Consider the following 11335-nt stretch of genomic DNA (forward strand, 5'->3'; position numbering starts at 1 on the left):
ATCTGGACACACACACACACACACACACACACACACACACACACTGGATTTTGCTTGTTCTCAGGGGCAGCTCTGTAATTGCATCTGGATACACACAGAGGGTGCTGCTCTCCCTGGATACACACAGGAAAGGCTCGCCTTTCCCAGTCAGCCTTTTCTGAAAGTTCCACACGGGCCCGTGGAAACCTCCTGAGGATGCAGAACTCCCTTTTAGCCATTTAACCTTTGTCAAAAGTTTAAACTGGAGCTTACTGAACAGTGGCGAGGATGAGCTTCAACAAGAAAGGGCTCAAGGATCAGAAAAATGGGGGCCTGTGTCCTGGGATAACATACATTGGGAATCTTAGTTCGTGAAAGGAAGGTGTACTATAGTTTCACAGCTTCAGGCAGTGTGGCTATGAGGGGCAGGTATGCCGAGAGAAAGAGTTCTCACCTTGGAAGCAGCTGACAAGATGGCCTGCCTGACAGCTACTCTACAGCAGGTTCTTTTCCTGTCTTGTTTTCTTTAGCCCTCACTACATCCCTGAGCAAGATCATCAGAGCGATCCAAAATGTGCCAGACGCTAGATGACCATAAACAGAGAAGGCAAGAACCAAATCTTGGCTTCTCCTGGAACGACAATGTTTTATCTCTGCCCAGCGTGACTGCCCCCCCCCCCCCAACAGGCCAGCCGAAGCTCGCTGCCACGAGAGTACACAGCATCTTGAGGCCTAGGTTGGGGGTTGGGGTCCTACACTCCGTCATGTCTACATTTTGTTGAGCAGAATAAACCTGAGGCTAATCCAGAATTAAGGGCTGGGAAAGCACGCAGCCACTCCTCAATGTCAAGGAGTGTGTGTCCAGAAAGGGAAAAATCTGTGTCCGTTTTTACAGACGCTGACTACACTGGGGCAGTGTACAGACCACTCAGCTATGAGCCAGCAAAGTAAGAGATCTCTCTGCTCCCACCCGTGCCTCCTGGGGTGTGTAGGTTGTAGTCTGTGGCTCTGTTTTTGTGGCTTCACTGGTTTCTGTGAGCCAGAGTGCACTGTCTAACCTACGCAATCTTTCTTGAGATAGGCTTCCTGGAAGCTCTCGGGGCCGCCTGATTCTCCCCAGTCAGCTGCCCTGGTTGTAGCTTGCTGGCAAGGCTTCAGCCATTCATATCTAATCCTACGTGCTGATTAATGGAGGCGGCTTCGCTTTTATTGTCCCTCTGTGGCAGCCTGTCTCTGGTGGCAGGGCTAGAAGCCGCTCACAAGTCTCTGGCCATTTATGGGCAAAGCCAGAGCCCTGCTGTGCTCATTCAGAAAGTATTGGGTCCAGAGGCAGGAGTAACATCCTGCATCGTGAGCTTGGCCAACACCATCCTATGTGTGTGTGTATGTGTGTGTATGTGTGTGTATGCGCGTGTTCACAAGGGTGCACACGGGGTCTCTTGCTGGCACAGATCTTGCTGATCTAGCCAGGCTGGCTGGCCAGCAAGCCCTGGGGTTTCTCCAGTCTTCCTGCCTCTGTGCTGGGATAGAAAATGCACAGCACCCTGCCTGGCTTGTTAATGTGGGTTCTAGGAACCAAACTGAGAGCCCCAAGTACTTCCCAGACTCAGCAGTCTCCTAGGGCCCTCATCTTCATTAGCGGAAAGGCCTACGTGTCAGGCTTGCCTCCTCTCCCAGGTCATTGCCATCTCATGTAAATGTGATGCCATTCATGGCTTCTGTCTTACATGGTTGACTCTTTCTTCACTCCACCTTCTCCTCTAGAGAACAGAAGGCCAGTTTTCCCACAGCTCTTTAGAGATGAGCCCTAAGTGTCTGTGTTCACTGCAGGGGACTTTCATCCTGCTTGGGACCCCTTTACTTAGTAACCCTCCTCCTTTCTGTCTCCTCTCTTGGTAAGCCCAGTGCTGAGGCCAGTGGACATGCTCTGTGCCCTGCTGATTCTCCACGGGGTCCTTTCTTCTGCAGAGACTCTTCCATCACTTGGTGTGATGATTCATCTTCTCTTGGCTGGATTTAGGATTACCTAGGAGACACACCTCTGGGGGTGACTTCCAGAAAGGTTACCTGAAGAGGAAAAGGGACTGTGAGTGTGGTGGCAAACCAAGTTAGCAGTGTCGTTGGGCAGCTCCACCTCCACTGCACCTTCATCCTGAGAGAATCAGTCAATCAATCTCTCTTACCATCCCCTCCCTCCACAACTGGAGACCAGTTCAGGAAAGATCCTGACCCACTTTGGGATTCAATGCTTGCTTCTGGCCTCTAACTTTGACCCACTTTGAACCACTGAAAGAAATCAAATTCTAGGACTTCCGACTTCCCTTTCAAGACATAGGCTACAGATGTGAGCTCTGGCATAGCTGCAGAGATTTTGTAGTCATAGGAAAGTGTGGAATTTCTGCACTGAACACCAGCAACCCAAAGAGAAGCCACGAGAAAGCAGAGAGGAGGAGAGGGGCATCCAGGGGGATCTGATCAGAATTCACTGGACACTAGAATTAAATCTGGACTCTCAGCCGTTAGAACCAATACAATTCTTTAATGTCGCGAGTCACTTAGAGGTGGACTTTCTTGTATGTCCTTGACCTACAAGCTTCCTGTAAAGTTTAAGCAGAATAGTGCTCAGCAGAGGCTGGTGTGCACCACCACTCTGTGTAACCAATATCCTTAATACGATGCAATGATTTTTGTAGTCATGTGACTTTAAATGGTTATAATTCAACTTGTGTACACAGTATGTGTGTGTGTTTGTGTGTGTGGTGTGTATGTGCGTGCGTGCGTGCTTGCGTGCGTGCGTGCGTGCGTGCGTGCGTGCGTGCGTGCGTGTGTGTGTGTGTGTGTGGTGTGGTAAATGTGGGTGCCCTTAGAGGCCAGAAGCAAGCGTTGAAACCCTTGGAACTCAAGCTACAGGCATTTGTGAACTGCCCAAGGTGGGTTCTGGGATCCAAATTCTCGTCCTTTATAGCACAGTAACAACTGCTCTAACTGCTGGTCCCCCTCTTTCAAGCCCCCCTTTTTAAAAAGTTCTAAAGCTCCACTTTAGTGTGTTCTTATTCTTTTTTTTTTTTAAAGATCTATTTATTTATTATATGTAAGTACACTATAGCTGTGTTCAGACACCCCAGAAGAGGGCATCAGATCTCATTACGGATGGTTGTGAGCCACCATGTGGTTGCTGGGATTTGAACTCAGGTCCTTTGGAAGAGCAGCCAGTGCTCTTAACCACTGAGCCATCTCACCAGCCCCCGTGTGTTCTTATTCTTAACTTCAATATCCAATACCCAGGTCCAAAGGGAGAGGGTCTGATGGCATGACCCCGCCCACTGCAGCCTTCAGGCTTCAGGCTCTTCTCACAGAAAAGCAAGGGGGAGTGCTGCTGGGCCCGCCCACCCCACTGCTGGGCCCGCCCACTCTGCTGCTGGGCCCGCCCACCCCGCTGCCGGGCCCGCCCACTCCACTGCCGGGCCCGCCTACTCCGCTGTTGGGTCTGCCCACTCTGCTGCTGGGCCCGCCCACTCCATGCTGTTCCAATCTGCCCAGCTCTCACCTTCAGGTGTCAGTGTATACGTGTGCATCAAGCTTACACACAAACACTTCCAGCAAAGGTCCCCAGTGCCTTCCACAGGAAGACAATGCTAACTAGAGACAGAGGCCTTGCAGAAGGGGCCTAGAGTGAAGTGACAAAGAGGTTATTATGTGTCTAAACCTTTCACACAAGAACTGGAAGCGTATAACACAAAGAATAACAAACAGAGACAGGCGGGTTAATGCAGAGCACATGGGGCCGCAGGCCCGTCAGCATTTCAACAGCTTTGCCTTTCCACCTCTGGACTTGGGATGACTGGCTTCCTCAGCTAAAAATAAAGGCAGCACCACTGGGGAGACCGGAAGCACGGACGCTTTCATTCCTACAAGGGTGGTGGACTAAGCTTTACAAGAACCCACTGTATTCTGCTGCAGGTCTTTGTCATTTAATCCTGACTACAGCTCACTTTTAAAGACAAAACAAGAGCTAAAGCCCGTGGCTCTGAAAGACCACATCAGTTAATGAGGCGCGCTCAGAAAGCAGTAGAGCCTGGCAAAGGCTCTGGTGTGTTACACTGTGCAAGCCTCAGTTCTGCAAACTGAGACTCGCTGGGTGAGGTCATACATCCGCACAGTTACAGTAACAGCCGCACGGAGGTGCAGCCTCCATGTAATAAACTGTATATAATCTGGGACCATCGAGACGGTTCTGAGGGGTAGAGGCACTTGCTGCCTAATACTGGCAACTTGAGTTGGATCCCTGTACCCTGCAAGGTGGAAGAAGAGAGCTCACTCCACAAAGTCTTTCTCCAACCTGCCTGCACACGTGTGCTCCTACTTTCTTCCACCTACCATCTATCCCACTGTGTAACAGAGCCATCAGAATGTCACCCACAACTGCTCCTTCAGCACCTGAGCCATAAGCCTCTTCTGTGAGATGGGCGAGGACACTTCATAGCCAAACCTAACATCCCATGAGTGACTCCAATAGTTGTTGAGTCTCGGGGGGGGGGGGGGAACCCCAGACACTGGAAGAAAGCCGTTTTTTTTAAAGCATAAACCCTTACTTTCTTATTTATCCCCAAGATCTAAAGTCCCACAGTCTTTACATATTAAAAGTTCAATCAATTTAAAATGTCCAATATCTTTTAAAATTCAAAGTCTGTTAACTGTAGGCTCCACTAAAATACATTCTTCCTTCAAGAGGGAAAAATATCAGGGCACAGTCACAATCAAAAGCAAAACCAATGTCTGGGATCCAACTCAGGATCTTCTGGGCTCCACCAAGGGCTTGAGTCACCTCTCCAGCTCTGCCCTTTGCAGCACACATCTTGTCTTCTGGGCTCCAGATGCCTGTACTCCACTGCTGCTGCTGTCCTTGGTGGTCATTGCATGGTACTGGCATTCCCAAAACACTGCTGTAACTAGGCTTCACCAATAGCCTCTCATAGACTGTGGAAGAAAGCCTTTTGTTATAAAATGTTTTGCTAAGATTTTCCTCTGCGTCTGGTTTATATTTTCATTCTGTCTAAAGAATAAAAGGTTGATTCTGGCAAACTGCTGTCAGGACTCTACATTTCAGGAATTCTGTTGCATACTTTGAAAACCCGAGTTACATCCTGGAATCTTGCTTTGGTGTGATGGCTAACATTGTCACAGGATCTAGAATCATCTAGGAGACAGTCCTAAATGCCTTTGAGGGAGTTTCTAGACTGGGGTGGGAAGACCCATCCTGAAGTGGGTGGCATTATCCTATGGGTCCCTGACAAACTCAGGAGGAAGGGAGCAGGGTACATCCATCTGTCTCTCTCTGCTTCCTGACAGGGGCTCAATGTGACCATGTGACCAGCTCCCACCTTCACACTGCCCCTGCCTTGATGTGCTATGCTCTCAAACTGTGAGCCTAAACAAACCGGTCCGTGCTTGAACTCGGCAGACATTTTGTCACAGCAAGAAGAGTGACAAACACGCTTGTCCTGATACTGTCATACGGTGACTTGACAGTGACTTCCACTGCTCACTCAGCCTGAATATTGATTTTTCCTCCCAATTCCTAATTGTTCAATCTTTAAGATGAGGACCACTCATCACACGGGCGTGTGGTGATTTTGGGTCCTTCTCGAATGCTTTTCAGATTAGCTCAGTCTACTAGTTCTGCTTCCTCAGAATTAAGTTGTGTATCAGGTGCGAGATCTTTTGCATGGAGTTAGATTTCCATGACTTCTTGATGCTCCTCAGGAGGGGAATCACCATGGTACACAGGGCCTAGGCCTGCACACAGAGATCTGAAAGTGGCTCTTCCCACCTCAGTTCCCAGTTGTCCTGGCACCCTCCTATCTCCCTCTTCTGTGCACGAGTCCTTCCTGTGCGCGCTTCAGTACAGGGATTCTTTAACTGGATTCTACTGCCTTCCTTATTTCAGGGCATCTTAAGGATTTTATATCTCCAAGAAACCCCTTTCCAGTTTTCCCACATGACTATGCTCAAAACTCTCATCTCGTCTCATTTCCTGAGACCTGTAGGAGGAGAGGCTGGGACTGATGCTCATTCCTCCAAGATGAACAGCTGTTGAAAGTCCTTGTGTGCAAAATACACATGCCATAGGCTAGTGTGAAACTGGCAATTTACCCAACCCCCGTGTCTGTCTGTCTGTCTGTCTGTCTGTCTCTCTCTCTCTCTCTCTCTCTCTCTCTCTCTCTCTCTCTCTCTCTCTCTGTGTGTGTGTGTGTGTGTGTTTGTGTGTTTTTCTAGTACAAAACCTAGGGCCTTATATGTGCCAAGCAAACACGATGCCACTGAACTGCATCCTGTCTGCTTTGCGACTTTGATGCTTGCCTCTCTTAACTGGCTCAAGAAGCATGTGCTGGAGCCCAGTGAGCTGTCACAATGTGGGAGGAACTCATGCTCACAGTCACACACAGAAAAACAAGAAGAATTGGGCTGTCTAGGTACTTTCCAAAAGATGTTTTTAATTCTTAATTAACTCCAAGTAAAGCATATTTTAAAAATAATCTCACCATGTCCCTGTCAGGAAAGCCACTTAGATAAGATAATCCTGGGAGGGAAGGCTGCGAGGGCCTTGTCTGCCAGGCCCGAGTTGGCCATTCTTCGGGAAACTCATGGCAACATGAGGTCAAATTGTTCCACAACTTGACAAGTAGTCACAGTGTTAGTTGTTCATGCTTTAAATTTTTTTTTTGTGTGTGTATGTATGTATGTATGTATGCATGTATGTTTGTATGTATGCACATATAAGAGTTTTCACACTCGTGCATTTAGAAACCAGAGGTGTGAGCATTAGCTGCCCTCCCTTATCACTTTCCTCCTCAGTTTTTGAAATAGGGTCTCACTGAACCTGAAGTGTACCAGTCAACTAAACTGACTGCTCAGCAAATCCCAAGGATCCTCCTGTCTCTGCCTCCCCAATGCTGGGGTTTCAGGTATGCCCTGCCACACCCAGCTTTGTGTGGGTGCTGGGGATCTGAGCTTAGTCTTCATGCTTTTACAGCAAGCACGTTACTCCCTGAGATGTCTCCCAGCCCCATAAATGTCTTTCATTATGTACCTTCTGTTAGCTTCACCTGTCAACACACCTTGGAAGAGAGCCTCAACTGGGGAGCTGCCTCCATCAGACTGGCCTGTGAGCAGGGCTGCCTCCATCAGACTGGCCTGTGAGCAGGTCCATGGAGGCGTTTTCTAAATAGTCTGCTTGACGTAGGCGGGTCCAGGCCACTGTAGGCAATGCCATCTCTGGGTAGGTGGGCCTGGGCTGGAAAACAAGGCCAGCTGAGTAAGCTGATAAAGGACACTCCTCGGTGGCCCATGCTTCAGCTCCTGCCACCTCGGCTTCCTCTAGTGATGGGCTGTAACCTGTATGCCAAGTATAGCCTTTCCTCCGCACGTTGTTTTTGGTCATGGCGTTGACCACAGCAGCAGCATGGCATAGAACACCAGTGCTCTGAGCTCAGCCGCTCTCCTGGGAGACTCTGGTTTGGGTGTCTGTTCTGTTAAAACCTTCATAACTGAGGAGGCTGATCATGCCGTCTTTCTGCAAAGGTGTCTCAGTCAGGGTTTCTATTCCTGCACAAACATCATGACAAGAAGCAAGTTGGGGAGGAAAGGGTTTATTTAGCTTACACTTCCACATGGCTGTTGATCACCAGAGGAAGTCAGGACTGGAACTCAAGCAGGTCAGGAAGCAGGAGCTGATGCAGAGGCCACGGAGGGATGTTCCTTACTGGCTTGCTTCCCCTGGCTTGCTCAGTCTGCTTTCTTATAGAACCCAAGACTTCCAGCCCAGGGATGGCATCACCCACAAGGGGCCCTCCCACCCTTCATCACTAATTGAGAAAATGCCTCACAGCTGGATCTCATGGAGGCATTTCCTCAAGGGTGGCTCCTTTGTGATAACTCCAGCCTGTGTCAAGTTGACACAAAACCAGCCAGTACAAAAGGCTTACGTAAGGTATAGCAACAAGTCCTGGGCCTAGGCAGTAATAAATCAGGACTTTGCTTCAGGCCTTAAGTGTCTCAGGCAATGTCTGCATCAGTCCTTCCACAGTGGGAGCTCAACAACACAGAGCATCGAAACAGTCTCTTAGTATCAGTGCTGCCTGGCTCAGACAGCTAGAGAAACATGAGACTCAAATGGCAGAGAGACTCGTACTTATCAGCTGCTTTCCAGACACAGCTCTGTGACGGGCTTTACATGGATAATTTAATTTAGTCCCTAATGAACGCAGTGCCCTGTTTACAAACAGAGAGACTGATGCCTACAGAACCTATCCACTCAACACTACCAACTGAGTGTGTGTTTACACACACACACAGATACACACACAGACACACACACACAGACACAGACACATACACACACACACAGATACACACACACACATATACACACACAGACACATACACACACACAGACACACACACACAGACACACACACACAGACACACACACACAGACACACACAGACACACACACACAGACACACAAACACAGACACATACACACACACAGACACACATACACACACATACATACACACACACAGACACATACACACACAGACACACACACACACAGAGACACACAGACACACACACACAGACACACACAGACACACACACACAGATACACACACACAGACACACACATACACACACACAGACACATACACACAGACATACACACACAGACACACACAGACACATACACACACACAGACACACACACAGACACACACACACATACACAGACACACACACACAGATACACACACACATACACACACACAGACACAGACACAGACACACACACACAGACACAGACACACACACATACACACAGACACACACACAGGCACACACACACAGATACACACAGACACAGACACACACACACAGACACAGACACACCTGTGGTAAGAAAGTGACTAAAACCTTGTAGGAGGATCCCTGACCTAGGTTAGTGTCTTTGTGAGAAGAGATACCCACACAATCAAGTGGCCTCTCCTCCTCTCCTTTTTTCTTTGTGGTGCTGGGGATTGAACTCATGGTCTTACACACTCTGTATATGCACAACCAATAAGCAACATCCTCAGCCCGTCCCTCCTCTCCTCTTCTTTGCCCCATGCAAATCAAAGAAAAGATCACAAAGAGGACCGACGTATCAGAAGGTAGCAAGCAGCCATTGGCAAGTCCTGCTGGCACCTTGATCTCAGGCTCGAAGTTTCTGGAGAGTTGAAAGTTTTTCTTTCTGTTGTTTAAGCCAGGCACTGTGTGGCATCCTGTTATGACAGCCTGACCTGGCAAAATATGCCTGCCAAGCCACAGGGATCATGCTCACGTATCAAGGTAAACTGTCTGGAGAGCTACACATTCTACACGATGCACTGTGATCACATCCCGGCAGCCCTTTGAATGTTGAAAACTCCTTCCGTGGAAGGTGCCTTTGATATATTTGGTATTCTGAAGATTACAGCCTCTCCTCTCCCACCTTAGACATCCCAAAGCTCATGCATTAGCTTGCAGCTGAGCAAAATCGTCCAACACAAAGCCTATTTTATAGCAAAGTGCTGAATTTCTTACATAGGTAGTGAGTACTTTCTTCTAAGGGGAAAAGCAAAACATTTGTATGGGAACATTTTCACAGTATTGTAAAGTAAACACATTTGTATGGGAACATTTTCACAGTATTGTAAAGTAAACACGCACACACACACACACATGATTTTTATGTCTGTGTTTTGACAAGTCATACACTTTTATTATTTTAAAGAAAATGGAGATTGCCTTTTAAACCTATCATCTAAGAAGGTGTGTGAATCTACTCTAATACCAGTGTTTGCTACTAAGAGCAGTTTCTCTAGATGTGGCTCTGTAGAAAAAGATCTGGAAACAGATCGGAAAAGTTACACCCAGTAGTTGGACTTTGGCTCCTGAATACCTCAGTGGGAAAGTATTCACTGGAGTCTCCACCTGCTATTCAAGTTGAGGATTTGGCGACATCGGGATTTACCCTCCTCCCGAACTTATCACACTTCAAAAACATGTGGAAGTATCATTGTCTTGTGTATTAAAAAAAAAAAAATTAGGTTAGGTGATGCCTGAAGACTTGGCTTCAGGAGTGCAGTTAGCCACCGAGCAGTCGCTCGGAGGGGAGTCAAGGCCCTGAGAGCCATCTGCAAGACCTTTTCCTCTTCTTCTGGAAATACCACGAGGTGCCATCTGGATGCTGACCATTTTTCTTCTTCCACATGGTGTTGGCTGGTCTCTTCCTCAGCTCCACTGGCAAAGTTAGCCCATCCACAGACGCCAGAACTCTGGCCAAGAGACTGGTAATGGTAGCTGTTCTTAGCTCTACCTGTGCCCGCTGCCCCGTGAGGTCCAAGGGTTCCTCTCAGTTAGAGAACAGATGCTGCGTTCATACTGAGTCCACTGCTTCCCTCCAGTCTTCACTGTACTCCCCCTCCTCCTCACCCATCTTGTTTATCTTGAGACAGAGTTTTAGCATGTAGCCTCGACTGGCCTGGAATTCCCTACTTAGAGTATGGCCTCACACTTACAATGATCTTCCTGCCTCAGTCTCCGGAGCAGCTGGGATTGCAGGTGTGCATCACCATGCCAGGGCTTGCTTTCTCTTTATGAAAGGCTTTCATTTGGCCCAGTGGCTTCAGCCATTTTCTACATTCACAGTAGACTATCTGAAGACAATTCAGACAATGTAAAGGACAGACAGACAGACAGACAGTCTCGACTATATTCATCATCACTGGGTCTTACTTTTCTTTTTTGTTTTTAAAGAATTAATTATTTAATTTATGAATATGAGTACAGTGTAGCTGTCTCCAGACACACCAGAAGAGGTCATCAGATCCCATTACAGATGGTTGTGAGCCACCATGTGGTTGCTGAGAATTGATCTCGGCACCTCTGGAAGAGAAGTCATTGCTCTTAACTACTGAGCCATCTCTCCAGCTCCCGGGTCTTACTTTTCTATCACTGTAATAAAATACTATTACCAAGACAACCTCTAGAAAAAAAGGATTTGGGGCTGGTGAGATGGCTCAGCAGGTAAGAGCACTGACTGCTCTTCTGAAGGTCCTGAGTTCAAATCCCAGAAACCACATGGTGGCTCACAACCATCCGTAATGAGATCTGACGCCCTCTTCTGGTGTGTCTGAAGACAGCAACATATAATAAGTAAAGAAAGAAAGAAAAAAAAAAAGAAAAAAAGGATTTATTTGGGCTTATGGTTCCAGAGGGATAATGGTCCATGATGGTAGAACATAAGCAGGAAGTTGAGGGCTCATACTTGAACCAA

This window comes from Mastomys coucha, unplaced genomic scaffold (assembly GCF_008632895.1).
Source record: "Mastomys coucha isolate ucsf_1 unplaced genomic scaffold, UCSF_Mcou_1 pScaffold23, whole genome shotgun sequence".
Lineage (NCBI taxonomy): Eukaryota > Metazoa > Chordata > Mammalia > Rodentia > Muridae > Mastomys > Mastomys coucha.